Consider the following 11,732-nt stretch of genomic DNA (forward strand, 5'->3'; position numbering starts at 1 on the left):
TTTAGATAGCTTTCTTTTCCTTTTCTCAGGAGGCCAGGAACCTTGTACTCTTCCCACACCAGTTGACACCATCTGCCAGAAAGAGTAAACAGGAAAATTAGAGCTTGTGGGGAGATGATATACAAAGATCGGTCCAGGGTTCCTATTAAAATTCCTGCAAAATTGGGGAAGTGTTTTTCTGGATTTGAAATTCCGCTCACAGTTCCAGCTCGCCGGGTTGTGGTGGGCGCGCGGAATCGCGGCCAGTGCCGGGGACTCGGAGGAATGCGGAGAGCGGCCCTGAGTCACCGCATGGCATTATGGGAGAGCCTGTGGGCCAGACGCCAGAGAGAGAGGGAAGAAGTGCTGGGGGACTGGGATCCTGGGAAAAAGAGATGCAGAGGGCGAGGAATAGGAGTAAACAGACACAAAGATAGACACAGACAGGCACAGAGATACAGAGTGAGACACACATTGAGACAGACCAGTGCTAACACTGACAGACACAGAGAGAGACACAGACCAGTGCTAACACTGACAGAGAGACACAGAGAAAGACACAGACCAGTGCTAACACTGACAGAGAGACACAGAGACACAGACCAGTGTTAACACTGACAGAGAGACACAGAGACACAGAGACACAGAGACACAGACCACTGCTAACACTGACAGAGAGACACAGAGACAGACTAGTGCTAACACTGACAGAGAAAGACAAAGAGACGGACAGAGAGACAGATAGAGACAGGCTAGCGCTAACACTGACAGAGAGACACAGAGACAGACAGAGATGGACAGAGAGACAGACTAGTGCTAACACCGACAGAAAGACACAGAGACAGAAGGAAATGGATACAAAGCCAAGGTTTTAAAATAACCTTTAATAACCAATTATGTTGAACAATGACAGACTGGGCAATAATGACATTCAGCAATGCATTAAATGACACAATCAGATACATATTTACCAAATGAGGAAAATAAAAAAACAGATTCCAGACGAATTTTCAAACTCCTGTCCTTTATCGCACACAACACTTTGAAATAGAGAGCTAGATCGCTCTGTGGGGAACCCTAACAGCCATTTCAGTCAGGAGGGTAATGCAATCTGCTTCCAGTAAACAAATCAGGACATACAGGGGAGGGAAACGCCAGCAGTAATAACTGGAATCATCTGAGCGCTGATGCCTGCGCTTCAATGACCCATCTGTCCCTGACGAGCACAGGGCGCAGGCCGTACCTACGACAAAACACAGCAAGCGAAGAAAGATTGGAAAAACAGGCCTATTCTAGATTTTGTTGTTGGGGTGGGAATGATAAATCTAGGATCGCGTACCAGACACCACATGCTGTGTTAAAGAGCTCTTTGCTGTGATCCAGGGATTGTCTCAAAATTCTGGGCCCCCCCCACCACCACCTCCCGCGATCCGCTCAAAAACCTCCAAAATTCACACAGGGTGTGAATTTTGGAATTCAGAAAGCAGGAACCCTGCTTTCTGCATTTCGTTAATTGCCTTAATTTATTGAATTGTTAATTGAATAATTGGGAGTTATCCGACACTCTGCCCAGGTCCAAAATGATCCTTTTGGGGATATTTTGACTGGACGAGGTGCATGCTTGAAATCCTTAACAGATCAAGAGAGAGGTGATGTGTCTCTTTGTGCGTGCTGAAATGCCTGTGTGCGTCTGTGTGTGTCCTGGGTGAGGCCGGACGATGTGCCAGTCCTGTTGCCGGGGGGACAGCTGGGAGGCAGGGAGGCAGACAGAGGCCGGGAGAGCCGAGCCCCAGGGCAGCGACCTCAAGCAGATGGGAGACTGGCTGGACCCAAGAAGGGACCCCCCCCCCCCCCACCGCCCCCAGTATTCCCCTCCTCCTTTACTATCAGAGAGAGACAGAGAGGAGAACAAACAGAGATCCACTGAAAATAATGAGCTCTTGGCTACACCTGGCCTGCAGATGGACGGACAGACTAATTCCCGCACACCCACACACAGGTACTGCTGATAGCCAGACATGCAAGAGACAGAGATTCTAGGGGCTGTCTGGGACAGTACGATCCCCTCCTGAACTGTACGTTTTTCAAACTGTGCTGGATGTTATGCAACGGTCCCTCCGCAGCAGCAGAGAGCGGGCCGCCTGGACCTAATCAAGGCACTGGTGACGAAAATAGAGTGAGAGAGTGACAGAGGGAGAGAGAGGGAGGTGGAATAGGAGAGTGAGACAGAAAGAGTGGGGCAGGTGGAGGAAGAGGAAGAGATAGAAAGGAAGAACTGTGAGATTGAGACTAAAATGGAAAAAGAGAGAGATGGAGAGAAAACAAGTGAAACAGACAGAGGAACAGATAAAGAGAATAATCCAAAAGAAGGAAAACAGAGAAAATGTCTCCAATCAAAAAACAGGTCCAGAGGAGTGCTATCAGCCAACACTGACCCTAGCGCCTACACTGACCCTGACCCTAGTGCCAACACTGACCCTAATGCTAATACTGACCCAAACCCTAGTGCCAACACTGACCCTAGCGCCAACACTGACCCTGACCCTAGTGCCAACACTGATCCTAGCGCCAACACTGACCCTGACCCAAACCCTAGTGCCAACACTGACCCTAGTGCCAACACCGACCCTGACCCTAGTGCTAATACTGACCCTAGTGCCAACACCGACCCTGACCCTAGTGCTAATACTGACCCAAACCCTAGTGCCAACACTGACCCTAGCGCCAACACTGTCCCTGACCCTAATGCTAATACTGACCCAAACCGTAGTGCCAACACTGACCCTAGCGCCAACACTGACCCTGACCCTAGTGCCAACACTGATCCTAGCGCCAACACTGACCCTGACCCTAATGCTAATACTGACCCAAACCCTAGTGCCAACACTGACCCTAGTGCCAACACTGACCCTGACCCTAGTGCCAACACTGACCCTAGTGCCAACACCGACCCTGACCCTAGTGCTAATACTGACCCAAACCCTAGTGCCAACACTGACCCTAGCGCCAACACTGTCCCTGACCCTAATGCTAATACTGACCCAAACCGTAGTGCCAACACTGACCCTAGCGCCAACACTGACCCTGACCCTAGTGCCAACACTGATCCTAGCGCCAACACTGACCCTGACCCTAATGCTAATACTGACCCAAACCCTAGTGCCAACACTGACCCTAGTGCCAACACTGACCCTGACCCTAGTGCCAACACTGACCCTAGTGCCAACACTGACCCTGACCCTAGTGCCAACACTGACCCTGACCCTAGTGCCAACACTAGTGCTAATACTGAACCTAACCCCAACACTGTACCGCTGGGACAAATACAATTGCTACTACTACTGATACTACAGGTACTGGACAGACAGGCATCACTCTTATTACTGATCCTACTGCTCATGTTGCTCCACACTCTCCGGGCTTTCCCAGACAGTTATTGGAATGCTGATGAATCAATGTTGGGAATGTCTTGGGAAGGGGGCGTGATGTGAGTAATGGCTGTGCTATCTGTGGCTCTGCCGAGCTACAGTGGGGTCAGAGTGAGCTGGCCTGGGGAGGGGGGAAGTGGTGGGGGGGGGCAACCTCAGGACAATTAACGACCCCCAAGGCTCGTCGCCGCAACCCGCAACCTCATCGCAGCTCATCGCCCAGACAACATCATCCCCGACTCTCCTGGGACCGCCACAGGAGCAGAGCGATTTTCTGCCCATTGTTTGCCTAGAACATAGTCGTTTCCCGGCCGCGATGTTCAGGAAATCACATGCTGTCACAAGATTGCTGTGATTCCCATGGCCAGGGAGTGATCAGCAGCCAGGCACTAGAAAAACCCCATCTGGGAAATTTCCCTCAGTTTTCCCCTGAAGTGTCAAATAAGTGTCAGGATGTTGCACAGTGCAGCTGACAACACTCAGCTCCATAACAAAGTTAAGGGGAAAAGTGTCCCTGCAGTGTCATACATACCTGCTCTCCGGTCCAGTCCCACACTGCAGCCTGTCTGCTCTGGGCATGTCAGCAAAGGGACCAGGTGAGCGCCACCGTGTCTCTCCTTGTGCTGGACTTTTAACACTGGAACAGAGAAGACTACAAGAGTCTACAAGAGGGACTCAATCCTTGAAGGAACCGGCCACATCATCCCAGCAGGTGTCTTCAGGAAGTACCTACCAGAGGACACCAGGAGCAGAGCCGTGCTGTGGAAAGTGTCTGGCTTCTCTTAAGATTCAGAGGAAGGAGAAAATCAGAGCAATAACCTACTAAAAACCAAGAGATGGGTGGGACGAATGACTGCTTGGACTTCATCCTGGGTGTTGGTCTGCCGGTGTGTCTGCGTGTCTTTTTGTCTGCCTTTGTGTTTCTCTGTCTCTGAGCCCATCTATCTGTGTCTCTCCATTGTTAAGTCTCTGTCTGTGCCTGTCTGTATAGCTCTGTCTCTCTCTGCTTGTCTGTGTACCTGTGTGTCTGTCTGTCTGTATCTCTCTGCCTGTGTACCTGCATGTCTGTCTGTCTGTATCTCTCTGCCTGTGTACCTGCATGTCTGTCTGTCTGTATCTCTCTGCCTGTGTACCTGCATGTCTGTCTGTCTGTATCTCTCTGCCTGTGTACCTGCATGTCTGTCTGTCTGTATCTCTCTGCCTGTGTACCTGCATGTCTGTCTGTCTGTATCTCTCTGCCTGTGTACCTGCATGTCTGTCTGTCTGTATCTCTCTGCCTGTGTACCTGCATGTCTGTCTGTCTGTATCTCTCTGCCTGTGTACCTGCATGTCTGTCTGCCTGTATCTCTCTGCCTGTCTGTGTACCTGCATATCTGTCTGTCTGTATCTCTCTGCCTGTCTGTCTGTCTGTATCTCTCTGCCTGTCCATGTACCTGCATGCCTGTCTGTCTGTATCTCTCTGCCTGTCTGTCTGTATCTCTCTGTCTGTCTGTGTCTCTATGCCTGTCTGTATCTCTCTGTCTGTCTGTGTCTCTCTGCCTGTCTGTCTGTATCTCTCTGCCTGTCCGTGTTTGCAGTCTGAAATCCTGCATGCTGTCAGCGTGACCTGTTCTCAGCCTCAGTGTCACTGGAGCTGGGAATAGGAAACAGCAGCTGGAAGAAGATTTTTAAATTAATGACACATTGTCTGAGCTCTATCAAACGCTGAAAAAAAGATTCTTAAAAAAGTTTTTTTAACAATCCAGCTTTTGGTTTTAATTATTTGCTGCTATTTTACAGCGACAGTGGGCACACAGTCAAGGACTGACATACAGCCGAAAAAATGTTTACTCACTGGAGTTCGAGGGAGAATGGCTGAGTGGAACACACAGCTATTCCTCCTGTCCCAGAGTCCCCCAGACTGCAGATAATTGATCTGGCTATCGCCTGATCAGGTATATTAACATCTACACTACTGCACAGTGTACAGAGCGGGATATGTCAGTAGACAGCAAAGCCACCAAATTTAAAGAGGATATTCTACATGATAATTAGTCAGGAATGTATATATGAAGATACAGGAGGACACACTAGTGTCCCAACACTAAGGCATGTTAGTCTGTCAGACTGTAAGACTGTCAGTGTGTGTAATCAATTGCCTCCTGTCTGTCAGTTTGAGTACAACATTGCTGCCTATCAGTATGTGTACTTCACTGCCTATGTGTATATCGTCTGTCTGTGTGTGTACAACACTGCCCTGTCTGTCAGTGTATGCACTCCTCTGCCCCCTGTGTGTCTGTGTGTGTACAACACTGCCCTGTCTGTGTATGCACTCCTCTGCCCCCTGTCTGTGTGTGTACAACACTGCTCTGTCTGTGTATGCACTCCTCTGCCCCGTCTGTCTGTGTGTGTACAACACTGCCCTGTCTGTGTATGCACTCCTCTGCCCCGTCTGTCTGTGTGTGTACAACACTGCCCTGTCTGTGTATGCAGTCCTCTGCCCCCTGTCTGTCTGTGTGTGTACAACACTGCCCTGTCTGTCAGTGTATGCACTCCTCTGCCCCCTGTGCGTCTGTGTGTGTACAACACTGCCCTGTCTGTCAGTGTATGCACTCCTCTGCCCCCTGTGTGTCTGTGTGTGTACAACACTGCTCTGTCTGTGTATGCACTCCTCTGCCCCCTGTCTGTCTGTGTGTGTACAACACTGCCCTGTCTGTCAGTGTATGCACTCCTCTGCCCCGTCTGTCTGTGTGTGTACAACACTGCCCTGTCTGTGTATGCACTCCTCTGCCCCCTGTCTGTCTGTGTGTGTACAACACTGCTCTGTCTGTCTGTGTATGCATTCCTCTGCCCCATCTGTCTGTGTGTGTACAACACTGCCCTGTCTGTGTATGCACTCCTCTGCCCCCTGTCTGTCTGTGTGTGTACAACACTGCCCTGTCTGTCAGTGTATGCACTCCTCTGCCCCCTGTCTGTCTGTGTGTGTACAACACTGCCCTGTCTGTCAGTGTATGCACTCCTCTGCCCCCCGTCTGTCTGTGTGTGTACAACACTGCCCTGTCTGTCAGTGTATGCACTCCTCTGCCCCCTGTCTGTCTGTGTGTGTACAGCACTGCCCTGTCTGTCAGTGTATGCAATCCTCTGCCCCCTGTGCGTCTGTGTGTGTACAACACTGCCCTGTCTGTCAGTGTATGCAATCCTCTGCCCCCCGTCTGTCTGTGTGTGTACAGCACTGCCCTGTCTGTCAGTGTATGCAATCCTCTGCCCCCCGTCTGTCTGTGTGTACAACACTGCCCTGTCTGTGTATGCACTCCTCTGCCCCGTCTGTCTGTGTGTGTACAACACTGCCCCCTGCCCTTTAGTGTGTGTGGACTCCAGTGACTCCAGTGTTCCTAGCTGCTGCAACACTGAGAACAGCTGACGACGGGACCCACACTTACATACAGATGCTCCTCCACTTGCCTCCTTGCCAGCCCCCCCGCCCATGTACCCCCCCCCACACACACACACACACGCTCTGTCAGATCCCTGATCACCTCTCAATCAGGACTTTCAGAGGCGATACACAGTCCATTGATTCATTCACTGATTGGGTCTCTTCTTCTTCTCATCGTGCATCCAATATCCTTTCTGAAGAAAATATTTAACCTCTACTTAGTGTGAGCTTACTCATTTTCACGAGATAATTATTCCCCAGTCTTGGATTGCCCATTAGTGTGCACTCTGCAGCAGTCACAACTGATTGAGCTCAGGTCCACCCTAACTGGGCAACACCTCCGCCTACTGGCCACTGATGCAAGTGATCTGGCTTACAGAGAAGACCACTCGGACAGCTGTGTTAGTGCTGTGCGCTGGGCTACTGCTCTCTTTCTCACGGCATCTCCGGTCCTGGGTGCAACAGTGTGGCCGGAGTGTCTCAGCCTTAACTGCTCTCTACACAGCTCTAATTGCTCTGCCTCGTTAGCAGGAAGACGAGGTTGTAATTACTTAGAGGAGGGCCTCATGTAGGGGAAGGAAAGAGAGGCGGCAGTGGTACGTAGGAGCAATTTAGGACTCTGGGGGTTTTGCCTCAGGATAGTTATGGCTCTGACTTCACAGCATCTGGCTTCAAATCAAATCAGAACAAAATTTCAGAAATCTCTCCATCACCAACTGTCGCAATGCTGTTCCTCGCTAGACTTGCATATTGAAAAACTGGACGCTCGGCAAGACTGGCATAAAGATATGTCTGTAAAAAAACTCCCTGAATCTGAGGTCAGTTGCGAAGAGCTGGGTTTTACCAGGTGAGGTGCTGTTGAGCGTGATGTGGTTTTGAGTGGCGCCCCTTGCTGTGCACCTGAGGTATGACAGAAGGTAATGTACACTACAAGCTGCCCATCAGAACACTTCAGTCCTTCACCTGCTTGTTTCTGAACAAAGGGTGTATCCACCCCACTAACCCTGATGCCTACTCTCAAACCAAGCCACTCTGTCACCTTAAAAATAACAGCAACTTTAACAGTCCCCCTATCACAAACCTTACCCTAAGACTACATCTAGCCCTCATACAAACCCCAACTCTGACCACAACCACAATCTGAGCCTTTACTCCAAACCCAAAACATAAAACTAAAGCTAACCCCTTCCCTACCCCACCTCTAACCCCATCCCCACCCCATTTCTAACATCTACCTACCCCTTCTCTAACCCCAACCCTACCCCACCTCTAACCCCATCCCCACCCCAGCTCTAACCTCATCCCTACCCCAGCTCTAACCTCATCCCTACCCCAGGGAAGTCAAAAGACTTCATACTACCTTTCCACAAGGCCTGAACATCAGAAAATAAACTGGGAGGGTTTCAGTCGTTGGAAGGAGAGTGCAACACTCCTTGTCCCAGAAGGTCCCTTCTTAGAGAAAATCTGGGAGAAAGAGCTTTGTTCCCCTATCCCAACCCTACCCCATTTCTAACATCTGCCTACCCCAGCTCTAACCCCAACCCTACCCCAGCTCTAACCCCATCCCTACCCCAGCTCTAACATCTACCTACCCCAGCTCTAACCTCATCCCTACCCCACCTCTAACCCCATCCCTACCCCAGCTCTAACATCTACCTACCCCACCTCTAACCCCATCCCTACCCCTTCTCTAACCCCTTCCCTACCCCACCTCTAACCCCATCCCTACCCCACCTCTAACCCCATCCCTACCCCACCTCTAACCCCTTCCCTACCCCACCTCTAACCCCATCCCTACCCCAGCTCTAACCCCTTCCCTACCCCAGCTCTAACCCCATCCCTACCCCAGCTCTAACCCCTTCCCTACCCCACCTCTAACCCCAACCCTACCCCAGCTCTAACATCTACCTACCCCAGCTCTAACCCCTTCCCTACCCCAGCTCTAACCCCATCCCTACCCCAGCTCTAACCCCTTCCCTACCCCAGCTCTAACCCCATCCCTACCCCAGCTCTAACCCCTTCCCTACCCCAGCTCTAACCCCATCCCTACCCCAGCTCTAACCCCATTCCTTCCCAAAGAGCACCTGCTCAGCACTGGCTCAGCTGGCCAGTCGAGGGCTGATGAAAGGGCAGTCAGACACTCCTGCATCACGTCACTTCGCAAAGGGACTGGTGGAGCTCACAGAGGTCTCACGGCCTCTGTAATTTCACATTCCTCAGAAAACAGGATTTAATCTCCCTGTCGCCGAAGAGCTCCGCCGAAGAGTCGTCTGCAAGCAAAAGCACAGGGAGACAAAAAACCACATCAACAGTCCTGTTACACACTCGCCTCTCTCCTTCCAATCAATCCCAACACACCCCCATCTGCCATCTTCATGGGCCGACCCCCAAGGCCTTCTGAATGCGTCCTGTTGGCACGGGAGAGACCACTGGCGCTGAGGCGGGGGGATGCGGGGGAGGATGAGCCTTCAAAGACTTCTAGGAGGATTTATGTTTCGGGGTCTTGTTTCTTTGTCGTTTCTTTACTGCTGCATTTTGCCTTTCTTTTGTTTTAGTTTATTTCTTTTGTTCTGGGAAATGGCTGGTGGGTGGGATTGGTGTTCTAAAACTCTCGCCACATCTGTCGCCGCTCCAGCCTCCCTGTTTGAAGCAGCAGTCAGTGTCGACTGCAGCGACCCACTCTGCTGGTGCCCCCCAGACAAGCCTCCTGACCCTGCTCAGGCCCCGACAGACTCCTTCAGAACCTGCGGACACAGGCGACACAGTGACACTGTGACACACTGACTAACTCACACACACTGTGACACACTAACTCACAGACACTGTGACACACTAGCCCATAGACACTGTGACACGCTGACTAACTCACAGACACTGTGACACACTAGCCCATAGACACTGTGACACGCTGACTAACTCACAGACACTGTGACACACTAGCCCATAGACACTGTGACACGCTGACTAACTCACAGACACTGTGACACACTAGCCCATAGACACTGTGACACGCTGACTAACTCACAGACACTGTGACACACTAGCCCATAGACACTGTGACACGCTGACTAACTCACAGACACTGTGACACACTAGCCCATAGACACTGTGACACGCTGACTAACTCACAGACACTGTGACACACTAGCCCATAGACACTGTGACACGCTGACTAACTCACAGACACTGTGACACACTAGCCCATAGACACTGTGACACACTGACTAACCCAGCGTCTGTGACACACTAACCCACACTGTGACACACTGACTAACCCACAGACACTATGACACAGTGACTAACCCACAGACACTGACACACTTACCCTCAGACACTGTGACACACTGACTAACTCACAGACACTGTAACACACTAACCCTCAGACACTGTGACACTGACTAATCCACAGATACTGTGTCATTCTGACAGACACAGTAACTCTCAGACTGTCTGCAAACCTTTTTTACAGGATAGTGTCCCTGTCACTATACTGGGGCACTAGGACACACAGACCACAGGGTGAGCGCCCCTTACTGGTCCCACTAACACCTTTTCTAGCAGCAACCTTAGTTTTCCCAGGAGTCTCCGATCCAGGTACTGACCAGGCTCCCACCTGCTGAGCTTCAGTGGGCTGCCAGTTACAAGTTGCAGGGTGATAAAACTGCTGGCTACCTGTAACACTGCTGTAATGAACAGTGCTTTCGGTACAGTCAGTGAGGTCTGACATCAGTGGTGCATGGTAGGTGTGAGTGGGCAGATACTAAGGACCGCTCTTCCGCTCACAGAGATGCTGGACAGGGAGTCATACAAGAGGCTCCGTGGTGATAATTAAAGCTCTACCGCCCTCTGGTGGACTCGGCGTGACTCGCAGCGGTGGAGGGGCCGTAACAGCAGGAGTTCCGTCCACAAAACACGTTTGACCCGTCAACTAATTTGTCGATCGCATTTCAGGCACGTACCTTCCAAAACTTTAGGTTTCCGATAGATCTTGAGTCTATTAGCACTGAGTGGCTGCGAGTCCCAACAAAACGGTACGCAACAACCAACTTCTCTCTGACAGTACTCTGAATAACTAAGCTCAAGCAGGGAGCTGCGTCAACGGGCGTAGGCTGCAGAGGAACAAGTAGGTTTTATTCCAGGCTGAAAAGAGAAGAAAAGACGCTTCGCTGTGAAGCATTTTTCAGGTGTCAGAGACAAACGCTGTGTTTTGTTTCTTTTCTTTTCAGGATATAATAAACCTGAACTTCACGTAAAGGGGGTTGCTGGACGGGTTCGGGTCCGCCCAGCCAGGACGGCGACAGCAGATCTGAAGACTTAACTTGAAAGAATCAGATTTGCGATAGACAAGACGTTGACTACTTTGCCAGTACACCTTTTAGTAAATTCAAGTGCGGAGTATCCCAAAGTGACTGGTCGTCCCCACAGAAATTGCCGGTTGTCATGCGGGAGGTCTGCGCGTCTCATTCCGCACAGACAAACCCGTCTGAGCCTCGCTCTCACAGAGATGAATGAGAAGGCTGTGCTTGGTCTTAATTCTAATTGGGTTTAATATTTCAAAAATAAAGTGTGGTGTTTTGATTATATTTAACATATACAAATATGTACTAACGTTAAATCAAACCATTTTAAATGAATCCCAAAGTTAACTATAAGTAGCAATGAAGTATAAAAGGTCCTCTATAAAAAAAAAACTAAATTACTTATAACGTATTCCAGTTTATAAAGTACGGATTTTACTTCAAGTCTGCCTGTACTTCTAATTGCGATAGTTGAAAAAAGTACCTGCGGTTTCTACTGATGTACAACGCTCAGACCTGCCTGCCGGAGCCACGTGGTGCGGGGCCGCGCCCTCTGGCGGACCGAGCGCGACGTGCAGCCCGGCTCCCAGCGTGGCCGAATCGGGAGGGGCT

General features: G+C 50.6%; 1 long non-coding RNA gene across 4 annotated transcripts; it reads right to left on the reverse strand.

Annotated features, from left to right (window-relative positions):
• Positions 1-844: 844 nt before the first annotated feature.
• LOC148678366 (uncharacterized) lies at positions 845-11,677 on the reverse strand. Of its 4 annotated transcripts, none has more exons than XR_015938779.1 (4): positions 11,605-11,677; positions 8,907-9,092; positions 3,940-7,491; positions 845-1,222 (listed from the first exon to the last, which is right to left on the reverse strand). It is a non-coding gene; the product is annotated as an uncharacterized LOC148678366 (long non-coding RNA). The 4 variants fall into 4 exon arrangements; XR_015938778.1 differs by lacking the exon at positions 11,605-11,677 and adding an exon at positions 10,782-10,959; XR_015938776.1 differs by lacking the exon at positions 11,605-11,677 and having other exon boundaries at positions 8,907-10,122.
• Positions 11,678-11,732: the final 55 nt, after the last annotated feature.

This window comes from Lepisosteus platostomus, chromosome 1 (assembly GCF_059453375.1).
Source record: "Lepisosteus platostomus isolate fLepPlt1 chromosome 1, fLepPlt1.hap1, whole genome shotgun sequence".
Classification (NCBI taxonomy): domain Eukaryota; kingdom Metazoa; phylum Chordata; class Actinopteri; order Semionotiformes; family Lepisosteidae; genus Lepisosteus; species Lepisosteus platostomus.